This window comes from Sinocyclocheilus rhinocerous, unplaced genomic scaffold (genome assembly GCF_001515625.1).
Source record: "Sinocyclocheilus rhinocerous isolate Xijiao unplaced genomic scaffold, SAMN03320098_v1.1 scaffold300, whole genome shotgun sequence".
NCBI lineage: Eukaryota > Metazoa > Chordata > Actinopteri > Cypriniformes > Cyprinidae > Sinocyclocheilus > Sinocyclocheilus rhinocerous.
The window spans coordinates 1,126,514-1,149,321 of NW_015654065.1; the positions used below are offsets into that span (position 1 = coordinate 1,126,514).

At 37.0% G+C, this 22,808-nt stretch overlaps 1 protein-coding gene across 3 annotated transcripts in view; it reads left to right on the forward strand.

The window, feature by feature from the left end:
- The window catches only part of fhl3a (four and a half LIM domains 3a), a 39,214-nt gene continuing 16,406 nt past the window's right edge, over nt 1–22,808 (forward strand). Inside the window, exons 1-3 of one of the 3 annotated variants that reach the window (XM_016523468.1) lie at nt 1–86; nt 196–452; nt 1,753–1,812. The gene's annotated coding sequence lies outside the window, so the exon portion shown is untranslated. The remainder of the gene's footprint in view (nt 87–195; nt 453–1,752; nt 1,813–22,808) is intronic. The other 2 variants (XM_016523469.1, XM_016523471.1) reach the window with 2 other exon arrangements.

Below are 22,808 nucleotides of genomic sequence, written 5' to 3' on the forward strand. Positions count from 1 at the left end.
ATGAGCAGTGCGGTTACGGGGTGGGAAAAAAAGTTGTTCATTGTCATGACGAATATTTCTCCTCAGATGTGGGTGTCAAGTAACAGGTATGTATTGTGCTACTTTCATTTACTACAGACAGACATCTCTTGCGCTCTAAGCTACCTGCAAACGGCACGTCAGACAAATAACAATGCAAACTGTCTCAATTTAAAGATCATTCGTTGAAACTTCCTTCAGAAAACAAGGAAGACCGTTCATCCATTGGGGCGGGAGCTTGTGTGACTCACTCAACTTCCTCTATAGTAACGCATGGAAGAGTTAAGCTCGAGCATTCTCTCATTCGGTGCATTGAGAGAGAGCTGAACACTTCTGCACACCCCTGAGGAGCAACAGGACTACAGAGCTATTAAACAGGCCAGCTAAACTGACCCCAGCACACTCGACACGGACAGAGACTGAGTTTTGACCGGGTAAGCGCTTAACTTCTTTTCCCCCCGTCATTTAAATTTAAACTCACATAACAGAGAGCTAATGATTTTCAAACGTTTTTCATTCATAACCAGAGAGTAAAAATCGATGACTTGTTCGCCTGTGAAAGTTTTCATTCATCCAGGTTATGGTAGCATGTCTTGTAGAAGTATTAGAAAGTTCACTGTTTTACCTCTGTAGCCTACTTGTAAAATCACATTTTTGACCAACTCTTAACACTTACATAGCTTCCATGGATAAGTTTAAAAAAGTGAAAAATAATAAAGCAAAAATATATGCATGTTTTTAACTACACTATTTAAAATTATCAGTTGAATTTTAGGTGCATGGAAGAAAATCCTAGCATCACCTGTTAAAAGTTCTCATTTTGGACTTCAGTGTAAAATATAATTAATTCTAGGCCATTCATTCCTAAGTGAGAAAAAGACTAATTTATTATCATCATCTTCAACTCATGTCATCTTCAACTCTCCCTCAAGTCAGAGTTTCATGACATGGTGAACTTTTTGTACTTCACACACTTGCAATTCTCAGAGGAATCTGACACACGTGTCACGACATGACAGTTATTTGTGTACGTTTTCTGACAGTCAGACCTTCAAGTCTTCATTGGCATTAAATGCACACATGCAGATAACCATTAGAAAAACAGAACGAAGGCATACATGCCGTGGGGGTCTGACATATTCCTGAGTTTAGTCAAAGCTGATCCAGGTCGGAACTTGATTGCTCATCTTTGAACACACCTCATCCCAGAACATGTTGCATTCCAAGGCGTAGTGAATACTTTGAGTAACTCCTCGTAAGGTTCCCGTTGCAAATTACTTCAGACAGCATATTTTTACAGCACTGGTCACTGAGGTAATAATATAGAAGCCCATTGAGAATGATAATACTTATGGTTTTCATTTTTTATTGATTTATTTCATAATATGTGGTGTGTGTTTATAGAAAGTAACCTTAAGTTAAACATAAAACAGGAAATGGGTTACTCATATCAGTGAGTGATGTGATTCATAAAGACACACCTTGAGTGATTGGAAACAGGTGAGTGGAAATAGTTTATCTTTCAATGGGTGGGTCCTCTTGATATATCTGATCCGCTGATGATGACTAAACTCCTTTGGCAGAGATTTGTCATTTAAGCAATACTTTCTGTCTTAGGAAAGTCTTGACAAGACAGACAACAGGGCAAAAACTGCAGCGAGTAGTTCAGAAAAGTTGACAGGAAGAACAGAACTGCGTCCTCTACTCATTTCCTCTTTCTTTTCTATTTTCAAGCCCAGCTGCTGAGACTGGCCTCTGTTCTCTGGCATCCTGTAGACATCGCATAGGCAGCCGGTCAGTTGTCTCATATTCAGTGACTCATTGAGTTTTTAACCCTTAAAGTGTTTTTAATGAGTTGTGCTGTGGGTTTTAAGTGTAGTATGGCATGTGCTGGCATGTATATGTTTGTGTGTGCGTGAGAAAAAAGCAGAGAGGTCTTTGAGGTGCATCACTGTGTCTTTTGGTGCATTAAGAAGCCTTTGAAAGTGCTTACCTCAGAGCCAGATTCCCATGCTGTCTGCCGGCAGCCCACTGCCATTCCATTCCCATTCATTATTCCAAGAGGGGGAGTTCAGAGGTGCTTGTGAGAATCAAAATCATCCCTTTGAAACTTAAGTTCTATGCCTCATATACATGCCACAAACTTTATGAGGCCTTAGTGTGTCTCACAGTATCACTGATTTAACTGCCTGCTCCATAGCAACTGATTGCCACATGCAATATGAAACTCAATATTTATCCAAACACGTGTTTACATGCCAGGTCCTTTATACTCTAATTATAATTACAAAATTATAATTACAAAATAAATAAAATTGAACATGCTACTGTACTGTGATTCATTATATATTGTATTTATTACAATATACTAGCTTCTAAGCTTTAAAAGTGTTCAGTGCTTTATCTGCCACAACAAAGTGTCTTTATTTGGGGGCTTTTCTCAGCAAATATTGATATATGCAATTAATTCATTCAATTTAATGCATTTTATGCAATTAATTCAATTGATTTAATATTATTATAATCATTATAATATTATTATTTTTCAAATAAATTATTACTTTATTTAGCAAGAATGCATAAATTGATCAAAGGATTTAGCCCAAAATTTCAGCTGGACAAAAATACATTTTAAAAGAATTAATATTTAAAACGGTTCAAATAAATGTAGACTTGTGAGAATTTCTTTAAAAAGAAAAAAATCTTACATATATCATTTACATATTTTAACTATTATTTTTAATTTAAATGACCAGCCATACAATTGAAAAAGATATAGAAAGTTTTTTTTATTCCAACTTTCCCATCTCCACCATATTCTATACATTTCATAAAAAGTGCTTCATCAAAAGTGGCTTGTGAATAACTCATCATATTGTCCGTCAAAGAAATCCAAGTTCGTAAATTGGGCCGTATTTCATTTTGTACTAACCACAACAGGGCTTCCTCTTATAAGGACCATGGTTTCTGTGCTGTGCCAACAAAATTTGGTTTGTTATTTTTATAAAGAGTCTTCTTGTGGTTAAAAATCCATGCACTCTTTGGTAGTCTGTAAGGTCCATAAAATCCGGGGGGGAAAAGTCCATAAAGTGTGATGTTGTTATCTTCGGAGTAAATTTTTTTGGTGTCTGGAATATTCAGACCCATCAGAAACTGAAGGAGGTTGAAAATGCATTGTTTGTTCCCTGTTGGGTCAGGGTGATGTGACTGCAGTGTGATCATGGCCACATTCTTTGGAAGCACTGTGTTTTGTTTTCGGAAAGCTTTATCTTACGCAGAGACTGTTGTTCATCAGTGATGGGACAGAACGCAATGCATTTTATGACAAGTTTCCCATAAAGTGAGCTCAGTTAAAAACCGCAGTTATATTTTATGCAAAAAAATGGCATATTGTTCTCACTATACATACTATATACAGCAGCATTAGAAAGAGTAGTGTAGTATTCTATTCAAAAACTGCCACTTGTTTGGTCACAACATACATTGAAAGTAGTTGTCCATTCACAAGTCACAGCACAACACACAGAAAGAGTGTACATGTGTGCCCAAGCCATAAACATTTATCAGACCGTCCATATCCAAATCAATTGGACTGAACATCTGTCCATCAATAAAGCAGCCCTGTAATCAAATGTGTAAGATAACGCCAAGCCAGAGACAATAAACCCTTTCATTCATTTCTAAAAAGAGTGCCAGATGAAGCAATGTGAATTCAGATGTCTTGAATTGAATAACACATACCAGTACACTGTGTTTACTGTCTTCTTTACCTCATCATGAGTTATTGTGTCAATTCTGGGACCGTCCCATACACAAGCTCGCTGTGTGAAAATCTCAGGATTCAGACTTTTTGTGTTCTACTGCCACATTTCTTTTAAAATTGCTCATGGGGGACATATAACTGGTTGTTTGGAGGGTTAACTTTGAATTAAGGGAAGTTACTGGGAGTTTCCTGCGGGGGACTCCAGGTGCATCTGTGATCCAGTGAGATGGTGGCTTCCTCCCAGACTGAGGAGAATGAATGGATGAAATCAGATCTTTGCAGCCTGTGCCCCAAGAGACGCGACCCTCTGCTCGGTGTGCTATCTGATCACTTGTACTGTTTGTTTACCTTTCCCCTCTCTTCCTCTCGCAGTCCTTATTGTCCTTCATGGACGGTTAGTGCCTTGCTCTGAGCCACTTGTTGTTAAACCCCTTTGTCTGTCTTTCTTCCGGTCATTTCTCTACAACACTTATTGTGTGCTCCAATATGCTGCTCTGTGTCACCATGACCAAGGTGTCAAGATTCAGCTGGTTAAACACCTTCTGGTAGACTATACTGTCTGGCTTTAAAAAATGTCTTTCTCCATTTTGTAAAAAAAAGTTTACCTTTAACAGAACTCATTTCAATAACGGTTCTCAGGCTTGCATTATTTCAACAATGTGAACGGAATATGGTACTAAAACACTGTGACAATGTTTTCTGCACTACTATTCAGTGGTGCTGCAATACTATAGCGCAATCAGTGTTTTTCAATAAATGACTTATGAGCCGCTTTGTTTATATGAATCAAAACAAGACAGTGTGACTGTGACTAGTGTAGTCTGACTTCCAAACAAATGACTCTTATTAGCAGCTTCGTTTTAAGGAATCAAAACCATAGACAGTAAAACTAATGTAGTCTGATTCCTAAACAAATGAGCTACTTTGTTTCAGACCGTCCATATCCAAATCAATTGGACTGAACATCTGTCCATCAATAAAGCAGCCCTGTAATCAAATGTGTAAGATAACGCCAAGCCAGAGACAATAAACCCTTTCATTCATTTCTAAAAAGAGTGCCAGATGAAGCAATGTGAATTCAGATGTCTTGAATTGAATAACACATACCAGTACACTGTGTTTACTGTCTTCTTTACCTCATCATGAGTTATTGTGTCAATTCTGGGACCGTCCCATACACAAGCTCGCTGTGTGAAAATCTCAGGATTCAGACTTTTTGTGTTCTACTGCCACATTTCTTTTAAAATTGCTCATGGGGGACATATAACTGGTTGTTTGGAGGGTTAACTTTGAATTAAGGGAAGTTACTGGGAGTTTCCTGCGGGGGACTCCAGGTGCATCTGTGATCCAGTGAGATGGTGGCTTCCTCCCAGACCGAGAAGAAAGAATGGATGAAATCAGATCCTCACAGCCTGGGCCCCAAGAGACGCGACCCTTTGCTCAGTGTGCTATCTGCTCACTTGTACTGTTTGTTTACCTTTCCCCTCTCTTCCTCTCGCAGTCCTTATTGTCCTTCATGGACGGTTAGTGCCTTGCTCTGAGCCACTTGTTGTTAAACTCCTTTGTCTGTCTTTCTTCCGGTCACTTCTCTACAACACTTATCGTTTGCTCCGATATGCTGCTCTGTGTCACCGTGACCAATGGGTCAAGATTCAGCCAGTTAAACCCCTTCTGGTAGACTATACTATCTGGCTTTAAAAAATGTATTTTTCCATTTTGTAAAAAAGAAAAAAGTTTGAGCGAGAAACGTTAACAGGACCCATTCCGATAACGGTTCTCAGACTTAAATTATTCTGCTGATGTGAATGGAATATAGTATTAAAATACAGTGACAATGTTTCCTGCACTACTATTCAGTGTTGCATCAATAATGTTAATTAATTTATAGCGCAAAACTTATATAGCGCAATCAGTGTAGTCTGATTTCTGAACAAATGACTCTTATTACTCTTTGTTTTAATGAATCAAAACCATAGACAGTACAACGAATGTCGTCTGATTCCTAAACAAATGACTCTAATGAGACGCTTTGTTTTAGTGAATTAAAACCATAGACTGCAACTAATATAATTCGAATCCCAAACAAATGATGTATCAAATCAATAGAGAATCAAAATTATGGGCAACTAGTCTAGTCTGTTTCTCGCATAAATTACTCTTAGAAGACGCTTTGTTTTAGTGAATCAAAGTCCTATTTCCGAAAAAAAAAAAAAAAAAACTCTTATGAGTGGGTTCTTTTAATAAAATTAAACAAATACAGTTTACTTACTGCATTTTGATGCTTAAGGCTTGGGAGACTTAAATCAGTAGTTTTGTCAGTAGTATTTTATAAAAATAAATGAATGAATGATGACATATGTTGCTCATATGTTGTGTCTATAATATTTTTATTTTAGGATTTGAATTTAATATAGTTATGTCCAGTTGTTGGATTATTTTTATGTTGCCTTTTAAAAGACTGCAAAAAGTCAATTAAAAAGTCTGTGTAAACAACATTTTTAATAATTAGTTTTACATTTATTATGAACAATATCTCGTCGTTTGAAAATTTAATTGCATTTGTTTTTCCCCAAATAGGCCTTTGTCAAATATGCTAAATAAATCATTAATGGAACCAGACTGGGAATCATTAAAGTCCTTGCAATTCCCATTATAAACAGGTATTCAAAACTTGCTGAATCAGACCTTACAAGTGTGATTAGCAATGCCAGATGGCATGTGTCTGTATGCATGAGTTGCATCAGTAAACATCTGTGGGTTACCCGGATTAAGCAATTGCCATTTTTCTAATGGTCAATGCTTATTATGTCTGTCATACCAGCTGTATCAAAAACAACAGATGTTACTGTGCAATGTATCCATCCACACTCTTTTGTCACCCAGCCACAGTCCCTGATTCACGTTTGACGCACCTCATCTCTGTACAGATCCAGGAATCCGGTCACCCTAGAGGTGCGGGCTGTAATAGACACCGTAAGCGGTCCGGTCGCAGGGTTGGGTTCTTTCACTCCTCGTCTCGCACACATATCACCAACTCCCAAGAGGAAAATTTCCCAAATCTGTCAGAGAGATGCATTCAACCTGACAATGAATACCCACATTGGAACGTAAACACTGGTCCGTACTTGTAACAGTCAAATAAAACGTGTCTGGTTGGCATTCTCAATTTAAGCTATGACTCTCAAACATACTGTAAGCAGAACCTGATTTTACCAAGTTTTTTTTTTTACATCTTTGTTGACCCTGGAACAACATAGTGATTAGCCAATCAGATTTGAAGAACCATTTTATTGTTTTTATGAAGTTTAGGCTTACAATCAGTGATTGGTGCTTGTACTTCAGTGTCATTCATCCATCATTTCCTCTGATTTTAGGGATTACTCATGGTTAAGGTTTAGGTGTAGGGATATGGTCAAGACTACATTTTTGGATTACAATGTTGTTCCAGGGTCAACAAAATATGTTGACCTAGGAACACACCTAACTCAGCAAAATCAGGACGTGCCTTACTGTAACATGCTATCAGAATCAGAGTGAAATATGTGTATAGCAGCAGGGAGTTTCCTGTCAAAACTGGATCCAGTGCAAATAAAATCTGTAGTTTAGGGATGTTGGAAAACCAAAGCCATTATGCACAGCTGTAGAAATCACAATGCATTATCAAACTATAATTTTATAAAATGCATCAAAAATAGAAAAATAAATAAACATGAGGTATTTTTTTTTTTAAATCTAGATTTTGATATATTGCCAATGCAACATAGTAATGAAAGAGCATATCTTACCTGAGCATTAACAGCACATTAGAAATAGTGAATAGGGATGCAGGTTGATACAAACTGCTCTGTTCATCTTCATGGCTGGGAGTTTTTCTCCATCTGACGGTGACTCACCACATGCTGGAAACTTATGGTTCAAACATCTGTCCTGCAGACTGATTGTGTTGACTTGATTTATTCTTGCTGATAAATCAAACTCTTTTTAATGTTCCGTCTGTTGTGCCACCCTCTCCGTCTTGATGGAATTAGTCAGTTCTTTGCACTCCGCACAGAGAACCTTTATCAGTGACATCAGTTTTAAGTATTTAAAAACACATTTCTAAGAGGAAAAAACATTGAGGTCACAAAGCGAACTGCAGTAAGAAAACGAGTGTACTGAAAAAACTTGGAATGAGATTTACAATTTTTACTCAGAAATGTAGAATTGTGAAATTTCACAAATGATTACAAAGAAACATTGAACTGAAAATGACATTTTGAAGTAGACGGACTAAAATTTACAGTGTAACAAGCACTTTACATTAAACAGATGCAGCACTTAAATTTTACTTAAATGATGCGATTTCAATTTTTCCTTTCTCTGGAGTGTTACAAGCTCTTGGTGCATAAAGAAGATCTGTAAAGTTACAAAGACTAAAGTCTCAAATCCAAAGAGATATTCTTTATAAAAGTTAAGACTTGTCCATGCCCTCCTAAAACGCCTCGTTTAAACACGCCCCCACATGTCTACGTCACTGTGTGGGAAGATTTGCATAACGCCGCCCAAATGTTCACGCAAAGAAAGAAGGCGTAACTTTTATTCTCGCTATAGTATTGTTGCCTCCGCCGCCATGTCGTGAAGGCGCTGTGTATTTCGTTGTGAATGTATGGCTGGCCAATCAGAGCACACCTCGCTTTTCAGACCGATGAGCTTTATAAAAATCGACGCGTTTCAGAAAGGCGAGGCATAGAGGAGAAACAATAATGTACATTATGTGGAAAATAATGTGTTTTTTGAACCTTAAGCCGCATAAACACATTGCATTACACCAAATACACAAAATAATGTTCTTTTTAGCAACATCATATGATCCCTTTAATGCAACATCCACTTGAATGCAAGTAAATTATTTAATGCTGCTGTTGCCATTAAACTTAGTAGTAACTTAATAGTTGTTGTTGGACATCAAATTTAGGGTTTAAATATTATAAATATTAGTTGCCTTATATCTTGCAATCTTGCATTATAAATGTGAAATTTTCTTTTAAAACATACTTTTATTTACAACTGAATTTTTTTGACAGCGTATGTTCCATTAAACAAAGGAAATAACTGGCCAAATAATCATTCATCAAAAGCATCTCTACATGGCAATTTAAAATACTTTTACTGTCACCATGTCTTTTACACATGCTCAGTTACAAACAGAAAAATGTGACTCTTGAGCCGTAATTTGTCAAGTAGGGTCAATTTGATCCAGTAAAAGCTCTGCTGGCTCTTCAGTGGTAAAAGCACAGAAGCATTAAGAGAATAGTAAACTAGATATACAGTGTAGGAAAAAATGTAAACTAATATTTAGATTTGAAACCACTGGTTGTGAATCAGAGACAGCGGCCCAGCTGCTTAGCTTTTTACTGGGCCTGGAATCGCCAAGAGGAGCCATTAATTCTCCAAGCCATTTAAAAGGATTAATCGCAATCATTACATCTTACACGTGCAATTCACCACCGCACAGTTCCTGTTTTTGCACAGGACTTATCTTAACCCATGCACACACATGCACAGATCCACATGTGTAGGCAGACAAATTTAAGCACATTATAGGGTGCCAAGTCTGGATTGTAAGTGCTGATCACTTCCCAATGCTTAATTAGCCTCCACATCTGTAAGAGATGAGAGCAAATGGCTGTGGCATCATTTCAGATGAGAGGAAATCTGACTCAAGTGTTTCCATTCCGTGTTTGTGCATCTGTTTTGTGTTTGTATGTAGTGATGATGAATGATTAATTTCGGTTGCTTTTGGACTTCTAAACAGACCTTGACTTCGATAGCATACGAGCTGTCATAATCTTTTATGGAGCACGATGAACCGGCTCGCCCTTGCTGACCTACGGAGCACACTGCAATGGAATGCATAAAAAAACAGTGCTCGCTAGGATCGCTTCTGAAATTTTTAGTCTCCTTCCCCTCCGATTTATGCTGATGTTTACGTGATGCACAGCTGTGCGAGAGTGTTTCCCTCTTAAGTAAACAGCTGCAAAATACTTGCATCATGGAGAAATCTGGTAGTGCAATGCAAATGCATGTGTGAATGGTCAAATGCACTTAGGTATGAGTGTAGACATATTCGGTTTGTAAACAGGCAGGACAAAAAAATCTGTGCCTTGCAATAAAAATGCAGATAGACTAGCTGCTTATGCCATATATAATTTTAATTTATAGTTCTTTTTGAAATATATATTCTGTTTGATATATATTAGAATTTCTGTCAGACATATTTACAATCAGAATAATTTTCTGATTTACATTTTTACTGTCCGAAAAAAATAACTTTTTTTTTTTTTTGAAAATTGTCATGTTTTTGAAAGAAGGCTGCATTTTATTTGTTTAAAATTTCTATTTTAATATATTTTCAAATCTATATAATTTATTCCTGTGAAGAAAAAGCTGAGTTTTCAGCAGCCATTACTCCAGTCTTCAGTGTCACATGATCCTTCAGAAATCATTTTGATATGCTGATTCAGTGCTCCGTTATTATCAATGGTTCTTATTATCAATTTTGAAATTGTTCAAATGTTTTTTTTTTTTTTTTTTGTGTAAACCATGATACATTTATTTGAAATAGAAATATTTTGCAACATTAAAAAATCAATTTAATGCGCCCTTTATGATAGTATTCAATTATTTTTATTTATTTATTTTTTTAAGGCTTTCTTACCCTAAACCTTTGGAAAAGGAGTGTTTCCACAAAAATATTAAGCATTAACTAATTTCAGCATTGACTATTATATTTTTCCTTGAGCAGTAACACTAACCACGAGGCTATTGACGCCGACAAGTTCTTTTAAATTCTAAAAATATTTTACAATATTGTTTTTGTGCTTGGTTTTGCATGCAAGACTTCTTTCAAAAAAATATATATATTTGAAACCCTTGTGTATATATGTATATATTATGTACAGTATATGTGCCAAAGGGAATCATGACATTTCCCTTGTATTGATAGCCACTCATTTTTGGTAGTGTGACAATTCTACCTGGCACAGAGGTTTTAAATAGATTTATTCTTTTGCAATGTTCCATAGAGCAGGGAAAGCGGAGGTAGTTGTCACCTTCTGTGAGTGAACACCTTCACAGGACTTTCGCTGACCGTGGCTCGGCACTTCACAGAAGCCCATAAATGGCAGAAAGTGTCCTTGTTGTGTCTATAAAAGGATGGCGGCTATAGTGGATAGAAAGATGAAGATGATTTAGTGCAGAGGGCCTGGATAAGAGCAGAGGGATGAGAAAGCAAAGACACATGTTGTCTGACACTTGTTGACAAGGCTGCCTTGAGCAAAACCTTGAGAATACAAAGACAGAGCCCCTTTGAATGCTTCAGTGATTTGCAGTTGCACGTGAAGTCTACCAAACCATGAATTGCTTTTAAACGCACTTCTCAACCATTGTCATATTTGGATGCAGAGTATGTCCGCATGCGAATAGTCAAAACTCAATCGCTCCCAATATAATCAACAGCGCTGTCTACACTGCAGCATGCATGCAATGTTTTGATTCTTGCAGTGTTGACAGCTGGGTTGATTATAATGGGGACCATCTAGTTTTGTTGCATTACGTCGCATCCTGTCATGCTGTTTGCATTACAGATGGTCATTTTCCTCTTTCAGTGAAAGTTATGCATCTCTTGTCTAAAGAGACAATTTGCATTTTGCCAAAACACACAAGTCAAACTGTAAACCATATAAAGGATATTATATGGAGAGACCATATTTTCTGTCTCTCCAGAATAGAAGACAAAGCAATCCTGTATTACGATTTTTCCCAAATAATAGGTCTTAAGAGGAGTTTGAGAGGAATTAAATTGACTGAATTGGAATGAGGGGTTCTTCAATGGAAACAATAACATTGTGTTTCTCCCCATGGCATGAAATTGCCATTCTTTTATATACAAGAGACAGAGGGATATTGAACCAGTGCAGGAAAATGGATGAAATGCATAATTACACAAAACAAGAGCCAGATTGCCTACACTCAAATGCAGGAGTGCTGACACTAAAAGCCATTGCCTCACTCTGAAAATATCTAACTGCTAAATGTTAAGCTTAAAAGCCTTTTTTTCATAATTATATACTGTTTATGATTATGGAAACAGAAAAAACACTTAAACTTATAAGAATGGGAATGCAGATATTTAATAATGTACATTATGCTCTACATACAGGAATATTACATAGAGCAAAATGCCTCTGAACTAGACTGCAAGCTCAGCCCAAAAACTGCAGTCTTTCCTATTAATATGCAGCTGTCTTGACAAAATCTATATTTTTGGATGATCTATGATGAGATTTTCAGAAAGCCATGTGCAGAACCTGGCGCCACTCGCCACCTAAGACCGATGTCTTTACGTCTGGCTTTGGGTCTGTTTGGCTGTCTGCGTATTCATTTATCTGTGGTGAGCTGCTCCACTTGGCCTAAAAAATGCACAACTGCACCATGGAACTCAGTTTGTCAAGTAAATCAACCAGGTTTGTTTTAGTAAGTGGAACAGATGGAGGTTATAAAGGGTTGTGGGGTTTAATGAGGTTGGAAACATCATGGCAGAAAGCTGTGGATAGAGGAAGGTACCCGAGTTTGATAGACACTTAGATGAGGCCTTCTGATTTGATATCTGCATAATTATACAGTCTTATCTGCATTCGGCAAACTACCTATGCTAAAGTTTTTTGTTTCCACTCAAGAACGTACATTTTATCACTTGCAATGAATAAGGCACTGAAGACAAATGGTGTTTTTGCATGGCTGCATGATAAAGAGAGTCCCACGTGACGCAGCGAGATAAGACCATGATGAATTGCCCTTCTTATCCTCTGCAAAGTCAAAGAAATTTATTTTTTTCCAACTTGCCCCATCAGACTTAAAAATCACTTAAGCAATCAATGTAGAGTATTACAGTACTTACCGAGTGCCTTGAAACAGCCTTGAAATATTGTTCCAGCTAGGTGAATGTATGCTACACTAATTTGCGTGCTAATTTCAGCCCTTTGGATGCATTGTGAAAAGCTGTAGTTACACATATACAAATATATAAGTAAAACCATTGTGATGGTACAACTAGCACAACAAACCAAGGTTAAGAACTAGTAAGTGCATCTTAAAGTACATTAAATCAATATCAAGTTCTGTCATGATACTATAAATGGTGCAGACTGGTGGGTCATGTTGCATATGCAGCCAATGAGCTTACTGCTTTGCATTTAAATGACTGGTTTGCATTTACTAGAGCAGTTTGCAGTGCACTTTCAGAGTTCCTCTAAAACCCTCCACCTTCCCCAGCTCCACTTGTATAGATCTGCTACGGGTTATTATACATGCTATTTATGCAGCAGCAGTATATCTTAAATACTCACAGCACTGTAACCGTGTATGTATTGGCAGTAATAAGTTTCTGCTTTGGTTATTGCTGTTGTTGCATCTACAACAACAGCAATAACCAACAGCAGCTGCAGCGTAGCAGATCTATTCTGCCAAGACCAAATACATTAACATTGTCATATCCAATACCATGCTAAAATCCTCAGAGAGTTGTCATGATAAGAATAAAACAGTGTGTCTTTTTAATGCAGAAGTGCACAATCCTGTTCCTGGAGATCTACCGACCTGCAGAGTTCAGTTCCAACCCAACTCTAACACACCTGTCTGTAATTATCAAGTGCTCCTGAAGATCCTAATTAGCTGGTTCAGTTGTATTTGATCAGGGCTGGAGATGAACTTTGTTGGAAGATAGGGTAACCAGGAACAGGATTGGGCACCCCTGTTTTAACGCCCACCAAGTTAACCTACCATTGATCCGGCAACCGACCACAGGCGCCATGGGAACTGCAGAAGAGATCGACAGGAGGTTACCCACAATTACCTCACCCACCTCGGAACTCTGCGACTTGGGTTTCTGCTGTCACTTGACCTAATTTTGGTACCTCTGAGATTCAAACTTAGGATACCAGTGAAGGGACACAGCCACAGATATGACATTTTAGCTTTAGTTTTTGGTGTAGCTGGACTGAGCAGTTTTACAGTCAAGGAACTGGCGAATTAATCAACGACCCATACAGGCACAGTGCCGAAGTCTGTGCTCAGAGTCTATGAGGTAATGCTTCTCCACCAGCCCCACCATCTTGAGAATGACAGAAGGGATTTTGGGGGATGGTGTAGCGGATGGCGGGGGCACAACTGTTTGATTTATGGTCACCTTTGAAGTGAGCTCATTCCAGCAGCGTGACCAGTGCTCTGCTTTCTGGTGCCTGGAGCTCAGTCCCCTGCGAATGGAAACGGGGAAAAAAAGACCCCTGGAGGTCGCCAACACCCACAGCCGTTTGCATGCAAAGTATACGCTTCCTCATTTTATGGCAATTTATAGGCATGCGTCTAGCCATGTTCTAACATTTTATTTTTTTTTCTTGGTTTGCTTTTCTGCATGTGACATTTATCTCGAAGGTTACAGAAAAACGTGGCAGGAAAAGAGAAGGAGAGGATGAGGAAAAGAAAGGACGTGGTCTAGATGAGTCCTTGGAGAGTCATAAAAGAGGACCAAGGGAGACATGTTTAAGCCCAGTCCAGCCGCCAATGGCGGTTATGTTTTTCTTAGATCCTTCCACTGGAAAAAAAGTGTGTTTGCACATGTACATGCAAGTCTATATTTAGGAGCATTTATTTTCTTCTTCATTGAGTTGAAACGGTGTGATTAATTCAAATTCTTTGCTTGTAGTTTAGCAAAGTAAATTAAATAGTAATAGAGTGATTAGGATTTTATTAGGATTGTAATATTCTGCAGTATTGACTGGCTATGTATTACCTAAAGTCTGTGTGATATTTCATGTTATGGCCCATAACCAATATAATATATTTCTATAATATTTTGTCTAAAAAAAATAAAAATCTAAATCTTTTAAAAACTAAAATAAATTTAGGCATCACAAAATTGTGTAGTAATAATGTGAAAAATAATAATTTTGAGATTTGCTAAAGATTACATTTAACAGTGTTATTAAATTATTTTTAAAGATTAACTAAATGCAAAAAAACTGTCAGATTGATTACCAATATATTGTGCAACCCCAACGTAAATACTGTTTTGTTGTAATGACAAGACCAAAGAGTGATACAGTAAACTATTACAAATATCAATTGTAATGACAAATAATGATAAATCAGTTGCCAGGGACATTAGTCAGTTTAACAGTCATTTTACAAATATATTTGACTGCAGATATCCTATACTGACCAGTCAGAATCAAGTATTCCAGAGTGCTATAAAATAGTTTTTCATTCATCCACCATTGGGAATTAGACCTGACAGTCTTGTGCCGCTCATTTCCAAACTTTATCGCATTATATAATCTTATCTAGTCTGTTGGATTAGAAGCAGGTCAGTGTGGGGTTGTGGTTACACTGTGGAAAGCAACCACCAACTGAGTTAGAGAAGAGATGTGTGTATGCAGCTGCTCGGAGTGTCAGCCCCTCCTGAACAACTCCCCCATTGTCTCTAGATCCTCTGCTGCGTTTATTTTCATTTTTGTGCATGTGTGCATCACCATTATCATCCTCCCTGTCTGTCTTGCTTTTCTGTTTGTGTTACTTACAAATTGCGATTGTTTGTCTAGCCGTCAGATGCTGTGGGCAGATCTCTTACTGAAGGGATATAGGAAGACACCCCTGAGAAAACTGAGACTTTCAGTTAGTATCCAATGAAAGGGTCTCAATATAATGATATGAGCACAGTTTTACTTGGACTTACAGAAGTTCAGATGTTTTATAGATTAGGTCTGAGATCAGCTGACATAAAGGATGACCCCCACAATTCAGCTGAGCTATAGGTCACTTTACAGCAGGAAGTCAGTTTCTGTTGTATTGCCAGCAGCTGAACAAAAGACAAAAGACATCAGACCTTCATGGCTGAAAAACAGCAGGACACTTTTTGATATTTGCACTTGTTTTTTAATTCCTATATTTTTTTTCTGTTAATTTTTTCCCTGAGGATTTAAAAAAATGTAGGAATAAATTACATTTTAGAATATATTCAAATATTTTAAATGTTTAAATAAAATAAATGTTAAAATTTTTACTGTATTTGTGATGAAATACGTGCAGCCTTGGTGAGCATAAGAGACTTCTTTCAAAAACATTTAAAAAATCTTACAGACCCCAAAAGTTTGAAAAGTAGTGTATACAACAATTAAAGCAAGATCACAAAGTTTGATTACGTTATAATTGGTAAATTATTGAATGGACTAATCTGGCTAAGCTCTATTTGAGGTTTTTAAGTTAAAAATCAGTTTTGCTATGGAGAGAATGAATGAGATTTTTAATTCTGGAACCCAACTCTTGCAATCCATCCCACCAAATTTTCTGTTTTAATAGGAAATACATCAACACAAGACTGAAAACTTGTGCTGTTCATTTAGAAACTGCACTGGAACATTTCATAAGCTGTTGGAACCTGTGAGACTTCATTTGGTTAAGTTCCATGAGGATAAGCTATAACGTGTGTGTGTGAGATGCCCATACAGCTTACATGATGAAGGCTGGGTATTTTATTGCTCTGTGGAGCCAGGACACTGTTTACATGTTGCCAAGGAGAAGAACCATAAACGGGATGGTAGAAAAATAAAAGGATAATATCCTGGAATGACTTCCGATGGTAAATCATACTGGACGCTTCCCATTTAGCAGGATCCCTTCACATGTTGTAGCATTGAGTTTTTCCCCCTTTCTGTCAGCTTGCCTTTGCCAGGGACAAAGAGTGAGAGAATCTGTCTGTTTCCTGCCGCACTGCTAATCTTAGATAAAATGTGATAACACAGAAGACAAACATTTAGTTCTCACAAGGCTAAATGTTTTTTTAAAGGCATTGCCTTAAAAAATAGTAGCAATTTACTCATTATTTACTCACCGTCATGTTGTTCCAAACCCTTACTTTTGTCTGTAGAATAAAAAAGTTGAAAAATATTTTGAATCAAGTTAATGAGTTGATCATAAGAAGCAGTTTATTGAATGATTAATTCATCTGAATCATTTAATGAAATTGGACGAATTGGACTGATCTGATTATTATGTTAAAGTGAATTATGGTTTAAAATTCATTCTGTTTCTCACACAAAGCTATCATATGGCTTCAGAATTCTTGGAATATAGTGCACAAGTGTACTGTGTACTACTAATATAGTGTTTGTTGTTTTTTTGTTTTTTTTTAGCTTTACAGCCATCATGAATTGGATAAAGAGAAATCTGAATAAAACATTTTAAAGGTATCAAATGTTTTGCTCCAAAGAAAGTCATGTCAGTTTATGACAACATTAGGGTGAGTAAATAATCACATAATTTTAATTTTGGGATGAAATACACTAGTGCTGGGCAATATACCGGTTCATACCGAATACCGGTGTTTATTTTTGTTATGATATGAATTTTTAAAATACCGCAATACCGGTGTATGTCGCTTAAACAACGTTTGGAACGCGACACTGTTTGAAAGGGGTCCCTTTAATACACTTATAAAATAGTAGTGAAGAGTGAAGACACACTGGCTGCTGTATTATTATATAGGTCAAATTTGTGTCTGTGTTTTTTTAGGTTTGATTGCTTGCAGGTGTGCAGACTGACCAAGCAGCCGCTGCTGCTCTCATTCTGGTCAGGTTGACCTTGCTGAATTAGTGCCTTTTCATTAAAAAACAAAGTGAGACAAGGACCGCCTAGCTACTGTTTTCAACCCAAATTAGCCCTATGTTTGTGCTGTGCAGTGGTTAAACCCACTGACATGTGTTACGTGAACGTGAGCATGCACTCTTATACTGTGCAGTGCTAAACTCATAATCATTACAAGCACTATGTTCCTTTCATTTGGGATGCTTGCCATGAATGGAAACATTTGTTAAGCAAATCTATTATTAATACAGATCAAATCTATTATTTATAGGTACACATCCAGAAATAAGGATCAGAGAGGAAAACCGTTCAGGAAAGGAGAGCTTTAGCCACTCCATGACCTAATTTAATTCCTGAGACAAATGTCAGTATTTGTAGGAATCATAATACTTCAATGGCAAATGATGGCCGTGCGAATGCGCATTTTGTACCAGAGCTAAAAGGCACTTTCCACTAATATGGCAAACTGTAGTGATAAATTATTTAACATAATTAACCTAGAATGAAAAATCTATTTAAAATGGCCTGTTCCACCAAAAGTCAAATTACATTGTGTAATGTGCTGCATTAGTCAAAAAAATTATGAAAAATTTTAAAATATATTAACAATTAATTTAAATTGTAATATTTCACAATATTACTGTTTTTACTGTATTTGATCAAATTCTTGGTGTGCATAAGAGACTTACTTCAAAAACATTAAAAAAAAACATACTGATGCCAAAACTTTTAGACGGTAATGTAATAATATTTATTATAATATTATAAAACAAAATGTATTCAATTTACGAGAAAATATATTTTTATCAGTAACTACAAACCAACATTTATTCCCAAAATAGCTAGTTTCTACTGAGTTATATTTTAATTTAATGCTAAATTTGCAACCCTGATACCCATTCTGGTATAATTTCTAATAGCACAAATCATAGTTAGAAACTGCATTTAGACCTTAAGAATTAAGAATTTGAAATAAAATAAAAACCTCTATTCTCTGACCATTTATTGTAAAATAAAGGTGTTTCAGTCTGTACTCTACCTTAGATTTTGAAAAACAAAGTACAGCACTTTCAGCTAATTTACTGTGTTGACATGAGAAGGAATGTAGGAGATAGTACCAAAACCTTGGAGACTAGACCTAACAGGCCACATTTTAATGCCAACACATAGCAGTTGTGACTAGCAGAGAGAAGTACAAACAAGGAAAGCAAATAGGAAAGGCCTTGAACCCCCTCAGCCTGCTATGTTATGGCACCTGAAGAAAAATCACAACTTGACTCAACTAATCAACTATGTTCCCACTGTTCTCATTGTTTTCCTAACTTCAAACAGGTCAGAGCAAATCAACTCAGAAATGGCTGGAGCAAACTTGGGTTCTCAGAAATATGTCAAACGTTTGGGGTGGAAAAGAGGAACGAGAGAGTGAAAACAAAAGTTTTACATTACATTTTTGGTAACAGACTGGATGAATTTGGGCTCTTCTATTATACTGTTGTTTAGTCAATGAACAGCGTCTCAGTCATTTGGCAACCGGGTTTGGAAAGTCAAACTTTAATGTTACGCTCAATCTACCTCGCCAGCGATTATTCTAACCATTGTAAATAATTTGTCATGTTGAGGATGAAGCGGTGTGCTTAAGACCAGTTTCCATCAACAACGTCAAAAGACATCTGATCAAGGCAAGTGTTCCAGAGGTTAAAAAGCTCTCTGCTACAGCATGTTGAAAAACCACCAGCCCACCCTTAGCCCAAGGAAATGCTTTACAAATGCCCCTTGTGTTTGCCAGACCACCTTTCTGTGTCTTTATTTTCTACTCGGCATGGAGAAGAACGAGTCCAGACATCTGACGTGTAGCACTGCCAAGCCTCTGCAGCACTCTGCTGTAATCGTAGGGTTGTTCTAGGAATATACAGAGTGGGACGGGCAGAATTCAGGCATCCAGTGTCCACACTTCACTTCTGATGAGTGATCAGCTTAGTTGGTCCCATTCAAGTCAAGTGTAATGCAGCTTCAATGAGAAAGATAGTTACTGATTTTGCTATTTGAGTTTTGTCAGTCAGTCCATTCATCACCAATGTTCCTTTTCATTCGCTCTTTGCTTTCTTTTTTCTCCTTTTTCTTTTCTATTTCCTTGCCTTCCTCTTTTATTTCCCGTTCCTTTCACTTTCCCATTTCCTTACACCTTTGCTTTTCTCTTTCCTTTAACTTTTGATTTCCCTTTACTTTTACTTTTGCTTTCCTTCTTCCCTTGCATTTCAATTTTACTTTAATTTTCCTTTACTTTCCATGTCCTTTCCAACTTCTTTTACCCTTTGCTTCCTTTTTTTTTTGCTTTCCTTCTTTCCCATTTCCTTTTACCGTTGCTTTCCTCTTCTCTTTCCAAATTAATTACCTTTTCCTTTGCTTTCCTCTTTTCTTTTCCCTTTGCTTTCCTCTTCTCTTTCCAAATTAATTTCCTTTTCTTTTCTTTTCTCTTTCCAAATTAATTTCCTTGTACCTTTGCTTTCCTTTTTCCCCTTTACTTTTTCCTTTCCTTTCCTTTTCTTTACCTTCTCTCCTTTTCCCTTTCCAGTTGCTTACCTTGTCCTTTCCTTTTCCATTTGTTTTTTTCCTTTCCCATTTCCTTTTACCTTTGCTTTCTTTTTCCTTTGCTTTCCTTTTACTTTACTTTACTTTGCTTTCCTTTTCTTTTCCACTTCGCGTTCCTTTTTTCCTTTGCTTTCCTTTTCCTTTTCAATTTCTTTTCCACATTTCTCTTTCCTTTCCCCTTTTATTTATCCCTTTCTCATTTGTTTTCCTCTTTTATTTTCCCTTATTTATTATTATTCCCTTATTATTTATCTTTCCTTTCTATGTCCATTTGTTTCCATTTTCTTTGCTTTTTTCTTTACCCTTTCCTTTACCTCTTATTGCCCTCTCTCACATCACCTCATAGATGCACGTGTTGATATTGAACTGATCTTATGTGACTTAAGTTACAGTTCTCAAAGATTAAAGCAAAGGCGCATTCAGTCACAGAAGGTTGATGACACATGGAGGACAATGACGCCAATGACCATGTTTGGTCATAAATTCTACTCTGCGTAGCCACTGGGAAACAGAAAAGCGAGCAGGCTCGTGGGATTACAATTGTGTTTGTTTGTTCTGGGAGCAATAATATACTCACTGCTTCTTTCTTACTGTCTTACATTATCCTTTGAACACCCCTCCCCCATCAATAACCCAACCTTAGTCGTCTTCACTGCGGTTAAAAGGCACCTTCTTGTTCTGACTCTCTCCACCGCTCTCATTTTTCCCTCCTTCTCTCCTCCTTTTAATGCAACAAAGCTGTGAACCTTTAATTCACCAGGTCTTTCTCTGGTTTGTCTTGGATTCCATGACCTGTTACAACTCAAACCATACAAACCTCCTCTTTATAAGCTTTTCTCTTCATCCCAGTCCGCCCTACATACTGTCAGTTTCTATCTTTGTATTCTTCTTGCCTCTGAAGCACTTACCGGCAAATACCACAGAAAGTGAAGAAAAGACAGCCCTTCCTGCATTCTTTGGGCAGTGACTCTCCAAAACCTACTTTGTCAACTGCATACTTCTGTCAATAGAAAGCAGATGTTAAACTGTAATGTATGGCAGTTTTTCCCTTCTTTCTCTCACTACACAGAGAGAAATATGTAGGCAAGACCTTTTTTTACCATCTACATGGACATAAATACAGATGATGAATAAATCTAATTCTATTTTCACCTTTTCTTGGCACAGTAGCTTGAGCAGAAGCAGACCTGAAATGCAGATACGGTCACAGCAGTTGAAGCACTAAGAAAAAAGTGTCACCATGTTTATTTCATAGCATTCTATAAAGTAATAAATATTTAAGTATTTAAATATGATTGTCAAAGTGCTATGCTACCTTTTCAGTACTTATCAATTATCATACCCACGGAAAATATACACATAACAATAAAAAGTTTGGGGTCCCAAAGTTTTTTTTAATGTTGTTGAAATTAGTCTCTTATGCTCACCAAGGCTGCATTGGTAAAAAAAAAAAAAAAAAGTTAGTAATGCAATTTTTTTCTATTTTAATACATATAAATAAATAAATGTGATGCTTAATATTTTTGTGGAAACCATTATACTTTTTTTTCAGGATTCCTTGGTGAATAGAAAGTTCAAACAGCAGTTTCTTTTTTTTATGTAAACTTATGTAGTCACTTTTGATCAATTTAATGCATCATTACTGGAAAAAAGTATTAATTTCTTAAAAATACATTTTTACTGATCCCAAACTTTTGAACAGTAGTGTATTTATACATACATTTCGCCTATAGTTTTGTTTATCGTACAGTGGATAATACAAATTATTAAATAAATAATCTCAGGCTCAGACTAGTAAGTAATCTCATAGAACACAACTACCTACTGTAGCATTGTAGCGACGACTTTTGTATGGGCAAGCACCAGTTAACTATAGCTGCAGCATGAACATAAAGTAGCATGATTGTATTTGTTTTGTTGTGCCTCTTTTTTTCGTTTTGTTTTTTCTCCCCACTTTGGCTTAATGCCTCTCTCATACAGAGCTGTAATTTAGAATAAAATTTTTGTGAAACAGAAAAATTCCTCCTCCTCAGGGCCTTTGCTAAAGCACAGAGGCTTTAGCTAGACTCTGCTGACAATGACTTTGGGGCTTTGCTAATTGATTGTGCAGCTCTGTGTGTCCTTTTTAATGACTGCTGCGCTAGCCTTTAGCTAAACCGTCTTGGCACAGATCGAGTCTGAAATGTCAAACAGCTATAGGGAAAAAGCCAAAAGGGTCAAATAAGGCCGTTATTGTTGTGAAGGGAGTTAGAGTTAGCCTTGGATGATGGCTTGCAGACACATCCATATGCCTCTTGAAGGGCCGGTGGTTTGTGAAGGTGATTTTCAGGGCATATATCCACACCTTCCTTCTGCTTAAAAGCTAGGAAAATGACATCCTTGTTAATGTTAGCTCCCGGAGCAGGTGCTCATTAATGTACATTGATGTTTACGAGGTGAACCTGACTTTGCCATCCTCATGCGGCACAAAGCTGTGTTTTAAGGGCTCAATGGAAATGACATGTTAGGCCTGGTGTATGTCTGTTCTTCTGGCTTGTTCCCATCTCACATCTAACATGCACTTAAATAGAATAGGCTCAGAAACTAACAAACAGACCCATACTGATCAGTCACCCAAGAGTACCTGCCTTCTTGCGTCAATGAGGCTAGTAGTGATTTAATATTTAGCAGTGGTAAATAATTCTTTGGGTTGATAAAAAGGGTTAGAAAGAAACAGCGTTTGTTTATATGGCTTGTTGTCTGGTTAACGTCAAAACTTGTT